The 14,785-nt window shown below is 46.8% G+C and overlaps 1 protein-coding gene across 4 annotated transcripts in view; it reads left to right on the top strand.

Moving 5' to 3' along the window:
• The window catches only part of LOC147105059 (transcription factor SOX-13-like), a 190,804-nt gene that overhangs the window by 109,824 nt on the left and 66,195 nt on the right, over positions 1-14,785 (top strand). The gene's annotated exons all lie outside the window — the stretch shown is intronic.

Below are 14,785 nucleotides of genomic sequence, written 5' to 3'. Positions count from 1 at the left end.
TTCTTCTGACTTGGAACCAGGAATTTACAATCAGCTGCCAACCTACAAACTTCTCTCACCAACAGCAGTTAAACTCTAATGGAATTCAGGATGTGGTTATTTATAGCAATTAGATTGTGTGCTCTTAAAGGCACAGACTAGATTCAAAACATCTGCGCCTTGGCAGCAAAGTAATAGTTAGTGGGTTACATGGTGTAGAGCTCCCATCAGTAGAAACCAGTGTATCCTTCAAATGATCTTGAGGGAGATCTAGTTTTATTTAAAAGAACATTGGCTACTGGGCACTTTTCCTTGAGGGTTCTCCCGATCAGCCACTGTAACTTCAGCGGGAGATTGGTGGAACCCCCCTTTGATGAGGTTTATCTGGGGTATTCCCGCTGAAGTTCGAGCAGCTGATCAGGAGAACCGGAGAAAATGACCAACGTATGTTGACATTCCATGGTTTGGTGTAACGGGAGCCCAAAGCAAAGTTTCAGCTAGGAATGTGGCACACCTCTTTGGAGAGATGTTCGCAAGCACTGCGGTGTGACGAGCCTGCCTGTCCCTCTTGTCGGCCTGAGGATTTCCCTCCTCCTTTCCCTCCCTCCCTTGCACAAATGCTGGTGTGTGGTAACCAACTGTAAGGGCAGGAGCCTCTTGTCTATGTGTTTGATGCATTGTCATTGGACGCTTGTGGACTATGGATAGTAAAAGCTGGGAGCTTTTTGTTTTGTGATGAATTACTAGAGCCTTGTTGCTTAGAACAGGCGGGCATGGCAAATAATCCTTTGTGCTCTGAGTATAGATTTGGGAAAATTAATTCCCAGTTATCCAGTCCACGATTGAGACACCATTGTTCTTTGCGATACAGAACCAGCTGCCGGTGAAAGACGAGTCTTTGAGGTTTCCTTGTAATTTATTCTTCTGAAAGGCACGTGGTCTCTCGGTGGCCTTGATGATGAGTTTAAAAAAAAAAAAAATTATTTTCAGGGAGTGGGGGAGGAATACGATGATGAACTTTCTTCGAACGAGGTAACGCCTTGAGGGATATCCAGGTATCCTAAACCGTGCAGTGGCCAAGGTTACAATGTTGGCAACGGTCCAACTTTATGGAGAAAAGGAAGTCGAAGCAATTGCAAACTCATCTGAACTGACACAGAGCATTTGTATTCCTCATTGAACTGCCCAAGAACAATGTTTTTTGTTAAAAGGTCAAATTTTGCTCATGGTAAGGAAGATTTGGCAATTTTGCAATAGTATTGGCGCTGTATTCTCTCTCTCTCCTCTCTCTTTCCCCCCCACCCACCCTGTACAGCTAGGGTCATTGCCCATTCTGTGCCCACTGGAGTGGCGCTGCAAAGCCTGGGGCAGCACTTTTGGCTGTGCTCCTGCAGTTTGTGGTGTAGCTGGGGGGGGAATAGCACTGATCCTCCTCTGCTCCCTTAGCTGCATTTGGAAAGGGAAGGGACGAGTCTTCGCTGTGCTTCTGCACACGCGCTCCAAATCCGAAGACCGACTTCCCCCCCCCCCCCCCCGTGCTCCCATATGTTGGTTGTGTAGCATTCCGAGTTCTTCACTGGCAATCACAGACTCTCCAATTATTAGAATGTGACGGTGTCTTTACCACCAGATTGTGCTGTGTGTGAATAGTATGATGGTGACATCTGGTGGTATCAAAAGTCTTAACAGCTGAACATTTGTAAAGAGTTTGATATTTGTAAATCGCCCCCCTTTTAAATGAAGATATTATTGCTCTTCAACCAAAACACCCACCCCATTTTCGATAGAAACATAGATTCTTTACAACAGCCAAGAAAGACGTTGATAGAATTATCTTTACAAGTTGCATTTATATAGCGCCTTTTAATGTAGAAAGAAGCTTCACAGAGGAGTAATCAGAAATAAATGGACGCCAAGCCACTGGAGCAGATATTAGGATGGGTGACCAAAAGGTTGGTCAAAAAGGTGGGTTTAAGAAGGTTTCTGGAGGAGAGGCTGGTGGAAAGGTTTAGGGAGGGAATTCTAGAGCATCGGGCCAAGGTGGCTGAAGACTCGGTGAAGGGGAGGAGGTGGTTGGGATGTAACCTGGAGGGGAGCTTGGAGGTGGTGGTGTTCCCATGCGCCTGCTGCCCTTGTCCTTCTAGGTGGTAGAGGTCGTGAGTTTGTGAGGTGCTGTTGAAGAAGCTTTGGCGAGTTGCTGCAGTGCTTCTTGTAGATGGTACACACTGCAGTCACGGTGCGCCGGTGGTGGAGGGAGTGAATGTTTAAGGTGGTAGATGGGGTGCCAATCAAGTGGGCTGCTTTGCCCTGGATGGTGTCGAGCTCCTTGAGTGTTGTTGGAGCTGCACTCATCCAGGCAAGTGGAGAGTATTCCATCACACTCCTTACTTGTGCCTTGTAGATGGTGGAAAGGCTTTGGGGAGTCAGGAGGTGAGACACTCGCCGCAGAATACCCAGCCTCTGGCCTGCTCTTGTTGCCACAGTATTTGTGTGGCTGGTCCAGTTAAGTTTCTGGTAAATGGTGACCCCCCAGGATGTTGATGGTGGGGGATTCGGCAGTGCTAATACCGTTGAATGTCAACGGGAGGTGGTTAGACTCTCGCTTGTTGGAGATAGTCATTGCCTGGCACGTCTGTGGCGCGAATGTTACCTGCCACTTATCAGTCCAGATCTTGCTGCATGCGAGCATGGACCGCTTCATTATCTGGGGAGTTGTGAATGGAACTGAACACTGCAATCATCAGCAAACATCTCCACTTCTGACCTTTATGTTGGAGAGAAGGTCATTGATGAAGCAGCTGAAGATGGTTGGGCCTAGGCCACTGCCCTGAGGAACTCCTGCAGCGATGCCCTGGGGCTGAAATGATTGATCTCCAACAACCACAATCATCTTCCTTTGTGCTAGGTATGACTCCAGCCAGTGGACAGTTTTCCCCCCCGATTCCCATTGACTTCAGTTTTATTAGGGCTCCTTGATGCCACACTCAGTCAAATGTTGCCTTGATGTCAAGGGCAGTCACTCTCACCTTACCTCTGGAATTCAGCTCTTTTGTCCATGTTTTGACCAAGGCTGTAATGAGGTCTAGAGCAGAGTGGTCCTGGCTGAACCCAAACTGAGCATCGGTGAGCAGGTTATTGGTGAGTAAGTGCCGCTTGATAGCAGCACTGTCGATGACACCTTCCATCACTTTGCTGATGATTAAGAGTAGACCGATGGGGCGGTAATTGGCCGGGTTGGATTTGTCCTGCTTTTTGTAGACAGGACATACCTGGGCAGTTTTCCACATTGTCGAGTAGATGCCAGTGTTGAAGCTGTACTGGAACAGCTTGGCTAGAGGCGCGCGCGGCTAGTTCTGGAGCACAAGTCTTCAGCACGACAGCCGGGATGTTGTCGGGGCCCGCAGCCTTTGCTGTATCCAGTGCGCTCAGCTGTTTCATGATATCATGTGGAGTGAATCGAATTGGCTGAAGATTGGCCAGCACAGAAGCCCCAATTTATCTGAACATGCATCCCATCTTGCGCTAAATTCAGAAAGAAAGACGGACTTGCATTTCTATAGCGCCTTTCACGACCACTGGACGTCCCAAAGCACTTCAATTAAGTACTTTTTGAAGTGTAGTCACTGTTGTAATGTAGGAAAAACAGCAGCCCATTTGCGCACAGCAAGCTCCCACAAACAGCAATGTGATGATCTGTTTTTGTTCTGTTGATTGAGGCAAAATTATTGGCCAGGACACCAGGGGTAACTCCCCTGCCCTTCTTCAAAATAATGCCATCCGAGCGGGCAGACGGGATCTCGGCTTAACGTCTCATCCAAAAGACTGCACCTCCAAAGGAGGGTCAGCCTAGATTTTTGTGCTCAGGTCTCTGAAGTGGGACTTCAACCCACAACGTTCTGACTCCAAGGCGAGAGTGCTGCCCACTGACCCACGGCTGGCACTTGGATTTACTCCGGGTCTATCCACCTGGTGGGGACTGGGGATTCAGAACCAAAATCAACACTTACACATAGCAGACTCAGTAATGCAATGTCCAAACCCAGCAAGTCTGCAATGCTCCATGGCACCCTTGAGGATTGAACAGCCGCCTTAGCTCACTGATGGGGCCTAGAGGAGTAGGCCCACCACTGGGAGCTGGAAACCTTCCCACTTGAGTCCAGTTAAGCCTGCAATCCAATGACCCAATGGGCAAGGTGGTTCTAGTTGGACAAGCAGTGGGAAGCTTCTGTGCTGGTAAGTTGCATATGCTAAGCTGGTTTAACTCCAGCAGTATCCCTGCACAAACTTGGGATTCATTGAGCCTTGACTCTGCCAGTCAATGCTTAAGCTGTCTGGCCTTAAATTGGTGGAGCGCGTCCCCATCACAGTGAGAGATTGCGCACTCCATATTGGGCAAACGGAGCTCCTAGAATCATGCAATTTTACAGCATAGAAAGGGGCCAGTTGGCCCATTATGCCTGTACTGGCTCTCTGAAAGAGCTGTCCACATAGTCCTAGTCCTATTCCCTTGCTTTTTCCCTACATCCTGTTAACGTTTAAATTTTCCAAGTATTTATCCACTTCTCTTTTAAAAAGCTATTATAAATACTGCTTCCACCACTGTTCCTGGTAGAGCATTTCAAATCCTAGCAACCCTGTGTAATATCTCCTTCCATTCATGTGGCGATGATCTTAAACTTGTGCTCTCTTTTACTGACTCACTGACCAGTCGAGAGATTTTTTTTTCCTCATTTACCTTACCGAACCGTTCAGAATCTTGAACATCTGTATTGATCGTTTCTTAACCGTCATTGTTGTGATTTGAAAAAAGCCCCAATTTCTATAATCTGCCTCATAACTGAAGCATCTCATCCCTAGTATCGCTTTAATGAATCTTCCCTTTTTCCTGCGCTGGAGAATCTTAAACACGGTGCTGGGTTTTCAGCACGTGTTTAGACACCCGTCTGACTCCGCTTGCAAAAAAGAATTCCCTCAATGCCATGAATTCAAAATCATCACCTTCATCTACAAATGCTTTCACTGCCTTGCTGCACTCTGCCATTTGCAATGTTCTCCTCCAACCCTGCGCGACAGCATTGGCCCTCCACTCTTCTGATTCCAGTTTTCCTTGCCACCTCTTTCCCCCCTCCCCACGGCACCAAAAAGCCAATTCTTTAGCTGTGCCCTCCGTCCCCTTCGCTTGATTCTTCCACTACTGCTTGCCGTCCAATTTTTTCCTCTGTCATCTACCTTGGAACGTTTGCTAAGATGAAGACTTTGTATATAACTAAGTTGCTGCTGCCTCTCCGCTGCTCTCCCTCCTTTTTAAGACGCTCCTTTTAAAACCAACTCTTTGACCAAGCCTTTTGGTCACCTGTCCTAATATCTCCGTATGTGGCTCGGTGGCAAATTTTGTTTGATAATCGCTCCTGTGAAGCACCTTTGGGTGTTCAACTACGTTAAAGGTGCTATATAAATGTAAGTTGTTACTGTTAATTGTAATGTGTGTGGGTGGAACAAATGAAGGACAGAGACACGACGAGCTGCTAGACGAGGTGCTTGTTTACTAGGCCAGAGCGAACTGAGCATGCTCATACAAAACCATGTGACAAACCATGTGATAAATCCAGTGTCATTAATGTAATGTTTTAACTGGAAGCTGCAGAGTCGGGTCTGAGCATACAGTTCTGTGTTTTAATCCTGATTATAATCGCTCCACCATTGGCGGCCATGCTTTCAGCTGCCTTTTCCCTAAGCTCTGGATTTCCCTCCCTCAACCTTTCCACCTCTCTCTCTCTCTCTCTCTTTCTCTCTCTTTCCTCCTTTAAGACGCTCCTTAAAACCTACCTCTTTGACCAAGCTTTGGTTATCTGTCCTAATATCTCTTTATGTGGCTCGTTTTCAAATTTTGTTTGACGACGCTCCTGTGAAGCGCCTTGGGATGTTTTATTCGGTCAAAGACGCTATATAAATGCAAGTTATTTTAGGCTGAAGTGTAACCTTCCCCTCTTTCCCTGAGGCACATTCCATCTGCAGGTGGGGAGGAGGGAAAATGTTTCCCATCCATTTAAAAAAATCATAACAATGATCTTAAATAACAACAGAAAATGCTGGAAAAACTCAGCAGGCCAGGCAATATCCGTGGAGAGAGAAATAGTCAATGTTTCGGGTTGAAACCCTTCGTCAGGACTGAGAGGAGACAGGAAATGAAACAAAAGACAGTTTGGGGGCTGGGAAATGGGGGAGGGGTGAGGAGACATTAAGAGATATTCAAGGTGAGACGAGATAGTAATAGGATCGGTAAAGAAACAGACAATGGCTCTAAACAATGATCTTGTTTTACTCTGCCTCTGTCGCTTGCCTGCCTGTCAGATTAAGTCTATACCTCCTGTTGTCCAGCATTTGGAAAGAGCTTGGCTCAGTTCTGGTCCCTCCTCACACCCACCCACCTCCCCACTCCGCAGCTTCCTGGCCGAGATTGTGAACTCGCCATGGAGATCTAGGAGCTTACCAAGACCAGGACAAATTCTCCATCGTGATTTTAAAAACCACAACAATCCTGCCTGTTAGAATGAGGATTTTTTTTTTGTTTTTGTTTTTCCTGAGTTTCGTGCAAAGGGCCGTTTGTAATGAAAACATTTTAGGAGATAATAGATTCCTCTTCACGATTCATCGTCGCAAGGGAGGCTGAAAAACACGACCACCATTTTGTGACTTGGATGCTTTCAATCTTGCGGACTATAAATCTGTTACTGTTTATAAAGGGTGTGTGTTTGTGTTTGCTTTTAAACAATGTCCTTTGCCAGCCTAAATCTTTTTGCTGCTCTATCGGGAAAATGTGCACCCATTGTAACTCAGTGAAACAGGCACCACTCAATTGGACGTATTGGAACTGCAGTGCAGACCATAAAGAGGTTATTCCCGGGGAGCTGGGCAGATTCTGTAATGGAGTTAGCAGCTTCTGATGGACTCTTCTGATGAAATGATTTCACCGCCTCGGCTCCTCTCAATTCCACAGACGTCCAGCCATTTGAACTCCCATTTTTCCCCATTAGATAAAAGTGAGCACAGTCGACCAGGAATGTGAGTCAGTCTCTCTCTCTCTTCAATTTGCACCTCTGCAACTGAAGATTGGCTGGCTGCTCTTCTAAAGAGCGAGAGGCTTTCAGAGTATTGATGAGTTTCTTACTGAGTGCACAGAACAGATCCTCTGTTTCAGTCCATTTCTGAAGACCATCTTTTTTTCTTGCTTCCCTGACAATGCCCGATTGTCCTGCGCTGAATGGAAGTTCTGGGTATGAGAGAGGAACCATTGTGTTTTCTTGCCAAATTCCTCTCTCCTGCTCTTTGTTTGTTTTGTTTGGTGCTCACAAAGGATTGATAGCATATTGTCAACCCTGAGCTTTCATTACAAAGCTCGTATGTTGGGCACAGTGACCATATTATCTCTAATATGGTCACCAGTACCTTATTTCTTGGAGTAGGGGCCTTGAATTCTAGGCTCCATTTGTGTGTCAGGATTCATCAGGTCTGAGCTTCAAACAGTCCCAGATCATCAACTCATTTTTAAGTCCCGACAGGTTCATTTGGGGGGGAAAAAGGCTTGGATTTATATACAACAACAACAACTTGTATTTATATAGCGCCTTTAACATAGCAAAATGTCCCAAGGTGCTTCACAGGAGTATTTTAAGATGCAGAATTTGACACTGATTCATGTAAGGATAAATTAGGGCAGGTGACCAGAAGCTTGGTCAGAGGTAGGTTTTAAGGAGCGCCTTAAAGGAGGAAAGAGAGGTAGCGAGACGGAGAGGTTTAGGGAGGGAATTCCAGAGCTTAGGGCCTCAGCAACAGAAGGCACGGCCACCGATGGTTGAGCGATTTATAATCGGGGATGCTCAAGAGGGCAGGATTAGAGGAGCGCAGATATCTAAGGTGGGCTGTGGTTGTGGGGCTGAAGGAGATTAGAGATAGGAAGGGGTGAGGCCATGGAGAGATTTAAAAACAAGGATGAGAATTTTGAAATTGAGGCGCTGCTTAACCGGGAGCCAATGTAGGTCAGCGAGCGCGGGGGTGATGGGCGAACGGGATATAGCAACTTATTCCATTTTTCCAAGTGTCTCAAAGCACTCTTTTTGTGTACCAAATCCGTGGTGTTATGTAAGCAACCACAGGAGCCATTTTGTGCACAGCAAGGCCCCACAAACAGCCATGAGGTGCATGGCCAGTTGGACTGATTTTTGGCGCTGTTGGTTGACTAAGGAACGTTCACTAGGTGCATGGAGGGACCTTCCTGTCCATCTCTGAAAAGTGCCATGGGAATCTTTAACGCCTGCCATAACAGGCAAATGAGGCCTCGGTTTAATGTCTCATTCAAAGGATGGCGATAAACTAATGTAAACCCACTGCCCATTCCTAAAGTTTGATGATGGTGTCAAAACTCACCCTCAGGCTGGGTTATTTTTTTTCTCCCTCACCAAACAAAATTCACAATGAAGCGGGGCTGAATTTAGTTTCTCCTCCAGCTTGATTGGATGGATGGAGTTTGATCTTGTCACACTCACACTCTCTCGCGCACACTCACTCTCTCGCGCACACTCACTCTCTCGCGCACACTCACTCTCTCGCGCACACTCACTCTCTCACACGTGACTTTAGTTTAGCTTGCTGACATCTTCACAGACAACAGTCATTGTCATTTATCCATCAGCCAAGCGACAGGTCTGATTAAACCGTGCAGGGGAGGGGTGAGAGCGAGGACGGATTGGTGGCGGGGCAGGGGCGCTGATAATGCAGCGTCATGGAGCCGTTTGCGGCGGTGTTCGGGATATCTCCCACTTTCTCATATGGCTAGTGTGCCCCTGGGTGAGGGGAAGCTCCCCTTACCCATGAGCTGAGCGATCATTGGCAAGGAAACCTTTTGTTCTTCAGCCACAAAGTACTATTTTTTTAGCAACGATTTTGACTAACTGGTAGCTTTATCCCACGTTACGGGAAGATCGAAGAGGCAGATTGTACATTTAAGACCAGGAGGTCCCAAGAGCTGAACAAGTTCTTCATGGCAAATCTATTCCCTTGTTCGTACATTTGAGCTTCTTTGGCTGTGTAAACATTTTTCCGCACTTAGCCTTGTCAACAGTTTCCTTGAGTTTCCCTGCACCTCTACTCGAGGAAGCTTGTTCTCTGTCATACTCCTGAGCGCTCCTTCCCCTTGTTCCTAAGAGGGGGAAAAAATCGAGTACTACAATTCTGAATTTTGGAAGGATTGAGGTTTATGTTCCTCAAGGTGAAGGATGTAGAATTTACAGCACAGAAACAGGTCATTTGGCCCAACTGGTCAGTGCCAGTGTTTATGCTCCACACCAGCCTACTCCCATCCCTACTAATCTAACCCTATCAGCATATCCTTCGATTCTCCCTCGTACTTATCCAAATTCCTCCTAAATGCACCTATGCTATTGGCCTCAGCCACTCCCTGTGGTAGCGAGTTCCACGTTCTCACCACTCTCTGGGTAAAGAAGTTTTCTCTGAATTCCTTGGATTTGTTGGTGACTATCGGTGTTGGCAAATACCATCTCCTCTCCAGTGCCAACGCCGGGAATTTCCTTGGGTGGGGGGCATGGTGGGGTTTATGGTTTCTCTTGGTCGGCTGCTGTGCCTTTGTAAACCCTGGATAGGCGTGTAAACGTGGCTTGGCCGAGGCAGGCTAACTCTCTCTCCTCTCTGTTTCACCTAACAGTGCACCTCAGTGCTGGCCTTGCTATTACTACTGCACTAGTGTCACAGTTCCATCCCGCACGCAAGCTGCTGTAATCGCCTCTGAGGGAGATTGCTAATTACTGCAGAATCATGGGCGGCTTCGTGCTTTGGGCTCTTTCTCACGAGTAACTGGTTTGACATTGTCTAATTTCATGTAGTGTTGCTGCAGCATAAGGTTTTGATACCGTCACTCCGGGCTGGATTCAGATTCGTTCCCTTTCAGTCTCTCGGCCATCACTACCGCCGCCTCCTTCATCTGGTGACTGAGCTCATTTTCAAGCTGATCTCTGGTTTTACATCATCCATGGAGAGAGAGAAATCTTACACTGTTGGAGAAAAGAAAGACTTGCATTTATATAGTGCCTTTCACGACCACCGGACGTCTCAAAACGCTTTACAGCCAATGAAGTACTTTCGAAGTGTAGTCGCTGTTGTAATGTGGGAAACGCAGCAGCCAATTTGCACACAGCAAGATCCCTCAAACAGCAATGTGATAATGATCAGATCATCTGTTTTTGTTATGTTGGTTGAGGGATAAATATTGGCTCCAGGACACCGGGGATAACTCCCCTGCTCTTCTTCGAAATAGTGCCATGGCATCTTTTACATCCATCCGAGAGAGCACTGGGGTCTCGGTTTAATGTCTCATCCGAAAGATGGCACCTCTGACAGTGCAGCACTCCCTCAGCACTGCACTGGACTGGAGTGTCAGCCTAGCTTTCTGTGCTCAAGTCCCTGGAGTGGGACTTGAACCCACAACCTTCAGACTCCGAGGCGCGTGTGCTACCCACTGAGCCACAGAGAGCATTCAACTACTTCTGTTGGACAGAACAGACCTCTGGTGCGCTAAGCTCTCCTCCCTCCCAACATTTAGATGATTGTCACCCTGCCTACCACACCAACCTTGGAATTACTGTCCTTGTCACCTCACCTAGGAATGCTGTCACCCATCCACAACATGTTAAAGGATCCAACGCTAGCCCTTCCCTATAGTCGTCGTCTTAGGCAGTCCCTCGGAACCGAGGATGACTTGCTTCCACATTAAAAATGAGTTCGCAGGTGACTGATTAGTCCAATGTGGGACCTACAGTCTCTGTCACAGGTGGGGCAGACGGTGGTTGAAGGGGCGGGTGGGGTGGGGTGCTTGGGTTGACGTGCGCACCTTCCGTTGTTTGCGCTTGGCTTCCGCTTGCTCCCGGCGAAGAGACTCGAGGTGTTCGGCGCCTTCCCGGATTCTTCTCCTTCCTATAGTACGTCAAAATCGACAAGACAGACGCACAATGGCTGTGCTGCTTCAATAGCTTGGGGTGTGATTTAAGGTGATTGGCAGAAGAACCACAGCCAACGTGAGGAAAAACATTTTTACGCAGCGAGTGGTTAGGATCTGGAATGCACGGCCTGAAAGGTAGATTCAATTGTGGCTTTCAAAATGGGAATTGGATAAGTACCTGAAGGAAAAGAATTTGCAGGGCTACAGGGCAAGGGCAGGGGGAGTGGGCCTAGCTGAAGGTCTCCTTCTGTGCTGTAACCATTCTATGATTCTAGTTTGCATCTGTTTTGGAAATTGGTTTGGTTGCTGTCAGGCTGCTATGCAAACTGCAGTGTGATGATGCTCATGACACAAGACAAATATATTGGATTTGCAATGAAAATGCTCTAAAGGACAGATGAGGCTACACTTCGGTTCGTGGAATCCTGGGCACATTGGCTCTAAGTCACATATAGAGTCTGTGACCATCTGCATGTACTTGCGCCCACCAGGATGGTACAGGAAACTTTCGATTTACCGGCATCTAAATAACCGGAAACCTTGGTTAACCGGCAAAATTTCAGGAGTAGGTTCAGGTAAGTTTTATTACTTGCCTTCCTCGATCTGTTGCTGTGCAAGGGTGTGGCTGCAGCTATTGCTAAGCTACAGAGACGCTTGGAACTTGTGGCCATTGTTCTGAACCTGTTGCTAAGCAACAAGGTTTGTTGCTTTATACAGAGCTCTCAGCTCCGTATCTTTTACTATAGCTTTTGGTTATCCGGAATTTTTGATGAACTGGCACCCCGTCGGTGCCGGATTTAAAAAAAAGTTTCCTGTAGATGGCAAGCTAGATGGACATTGATCCTTTGTCTAGCTGTTCCTATTTGTGGTTGCTTCGTGGCAGGGGAGTTCTCCTCCCTGGGTGTCCTGGGCAAATATTTCTCCCTCAACCAACATAACAAAAACAGATTATCTGGTCATTATCACGTTGCTGTTTGTGGAAGCTTGCTGTGTGCAAATTGGCTGCCGCATTTCCTACATTCCAACAGTGACTACACTTCAAAAGTACTTCATTGGCTGTAAAGTGCTTTGGGACGTCCTGTGGTCGTGAAAGGTGCTATATAAATGCAAGTCTTTCAAGTCTGTCTTTCTTTTGGTTACTCGAATTAACTGCAATGCTTGTTCTTTTTAAGTATTCAATTTGATTAGATATCGTAATAAGAATTTTTGTGTTGGCCCGGGATCAGTTGGTGGCACTCTCTCGCCTCCGAGTCCGAAGGTAGCGGGTTCAAGGCCCACTCCAGAGACTTGAGCACGTAATCCAGGCTGACACTCCCAGTGCAGTACCAATGGAGTGCCACACTGTCGGAGGTGCCGTCTTTCGGATGAGACGTTAAACGGAGGCCCCGTCTGGCGGGTGTAAAAGGTCCAATGGCACTATTCGAAGAAGAGCAGGTGAAGTCCTCCCGGTCTCTTGGCAACCATTTAATTCCTCAACCAACATTGCCAAAGCAGATTACCGCTCTTTTTATCTCACTGCTGTTTGTGGGACCTTCCTGTGGGCCAATTGGCTGCTGCTTTTCTGTAACCATCAAGCCTCCGTACTTCATGCACTTGGAGCGTCCTGATCAGTGCATGTTCATTGGCTCTTCCTATTGTGCTGGTTTTAACTGCGCCACATTGCAACTGGTGTTACTAGTTTGAAGCTCCACAGTTTTTTGGAAAATGGGCGAGTGACAGGGTCTTGCAGCCCAATGTCTTCCCTTGTTAGAGCCTGATGTTTACTACAACAACAACAGTTTGCATTTATATAGCACCCTTGACGTCATAAAATGTCCCAAGGCACTTCAGAGGAGTGATTATCAAATAAAATTCGACACTGAGCCACATAAGGAGCTATTAAGATAGATTTTTTTTTTAAAGTAGATAAATTTTAAGCAGCGTCTTAAGAGGTGAGAGCGGTGAAGAGGTTTAGGGAGGGAATTCCAGAGCTAGGGCAGAAGTAGAGCACAAAAGCTCTGGCGGATAGTAAAAAGATGGGAACATATTCAAAACGGGCCCTTCATTCACTGGAGGCTTTGATGGAAATATTCAAAAGTTCAAAGTGGTCTGGGGATGTGGTGTGTTAAGGAGGATTGCGTTTGTTATGTGATTATTCCAACGCACTCCTGGCTGGCCTCCCACATTCCACCCTACGTAAACTTGAGGTCATCCAAAACTTGGCTGCCCGTGTCCCAACTCACACCAAGTCCCGTTCACCCATCACCCATGTGCTCGCTGACCTACATTGGCTCCCGGTTAAGCAATGCTTTGATTTTCAAAATTCTCATCCTTGTTTTCAAATCTCTCCATGGCCTCACCCCTCCCTATCTCTGTAATCTCCTTCAACCCCACAACCCCCCCGAGATATCGGCGCTCCTCTAATTCTGCCCTCTTGAGCATCCCTGATTTATAATCGCCCAACCATTGGTGGCCGTGCCTTCTGTTGCCTGGGCCCTAAGCTCTGGAATTCCCTGCCTAAACCGCTCTGGTCTCTATCTCTTTCCTCCTTTAAGATGCTCCTTAAAATCTACCTCTTTGACCAAGTTTTTGGTCACCTGCCCTAATTTCTCCTTAGTACGATAGCAAAATACTGCAGATGTTGGAAATCCGAAATAACAACAGAAAATGCTGGAAAAACTCAGCAGGTCGGGCAACATCCGTGGAGAGAAATTTGAGTTGACGTTTCGGGTCGAACCCTTCTTGAAGAAGGGTTCGACCCAAAACGTCAACTCAAATTTCTCTCCACGGATGTTGCCTGACCTGCTGAGTTTTTCCAGCATTTTCTGTTGTTATTTCTAATTTCTCCTTCTGTGGCTCGGTGTCAAATTTCTCGTCTTGTAACACTCCTGTGGAAGCGCCTTGGGACGTTTGACTACGTTAAAGGCGCTCTATAACTACAAGTTGTTGTTGAATTCCATAATCTTGAACACAAATCAAGATGTTTCAGCACTGAGAGAGTTAACGGTTGCCTTCAATTCTGTGCTTGCTGTTGACTCACACACAAGAGCTTAAATTAAAACTTGCATTAACTCGATCACAGATTAAATCCAGTCCGGCGGACAAAGACATTTGTTGAAAGGAAACGAGATATGATGAAATCCAAACAGGAGGCTTTGGGAAGGGAAGGAAAGAGAGATAAACCTGCCATGAAAGCAGGAATGACGGAGCGAACTGTATGCCATTGTCCCCTTGTCACATTTCCCTTTTGTTTGATTTCTTTTGTCCAGGGGCCCATTGTTCCACTTCCTTTCGTTCACAGTTCTCTCCGTTCTCTTTCCATTACAGAATAGGTTCTGTTGTTTTACTGCCTTTTGTTTGACGCTCCTCTAACTGCCACTTTGCGTGGAGCTGTTTGACTTGTAGGTTGAATTATTTGAGTTACTTTTGTTTGCAGTGATATTGTTATCGCCAGAAATCTTTTTTTTTTGCGCCCATCGATTTCCGCACCCACACACCGTTTGCTCGGAGGAAAAGAAATCACGTGGTTTCTGTCATCTGTCAAGCGATGAATCCAATATTCCCCTTTTGTGGAGTGCAGAATGGGCTTGTGTGTTCCCAGCAACAAAAAAGAAATCCATTTCGCACTCATTCTTGCGGGCGGCCTCTCGCTTGCAGAAACCATCAGCTCCAGAAGAATTCGGGCAATGCCTGTGGAGTTGGATAAAGAAGTGTTTCTGGTGTCTTGGCTCTTGGGGTTTGTCGAAGTTTGAAGGCAACCTGCCACCTTTTTTTAGTTCGACCGCTGGAGAGATGGCGAAATACCTTTTCCGATTAGTC

This window comes from Somniosus microcephalus, chromosome 18 (genome assembly GCF_052327205.1).
Source record: "Somniosus microcephalus isolate GS21.2 chromosome 18, FLI_Smic_1.0, whole genome shotgun sequence".
In the NCBI taxonomy this organism is placed as follows: domain Eukaryota; kingdom Metazoa; phylum Chordata; class Chondrichthyes; order Squaliformes; family Somniosidae; genus Somniosus; species Somniosus microcephalus.
Note: the sequence above shows the minus strand (reverse complement) of the source record. Positions and strands in the feature narration are given on the sequence as shown.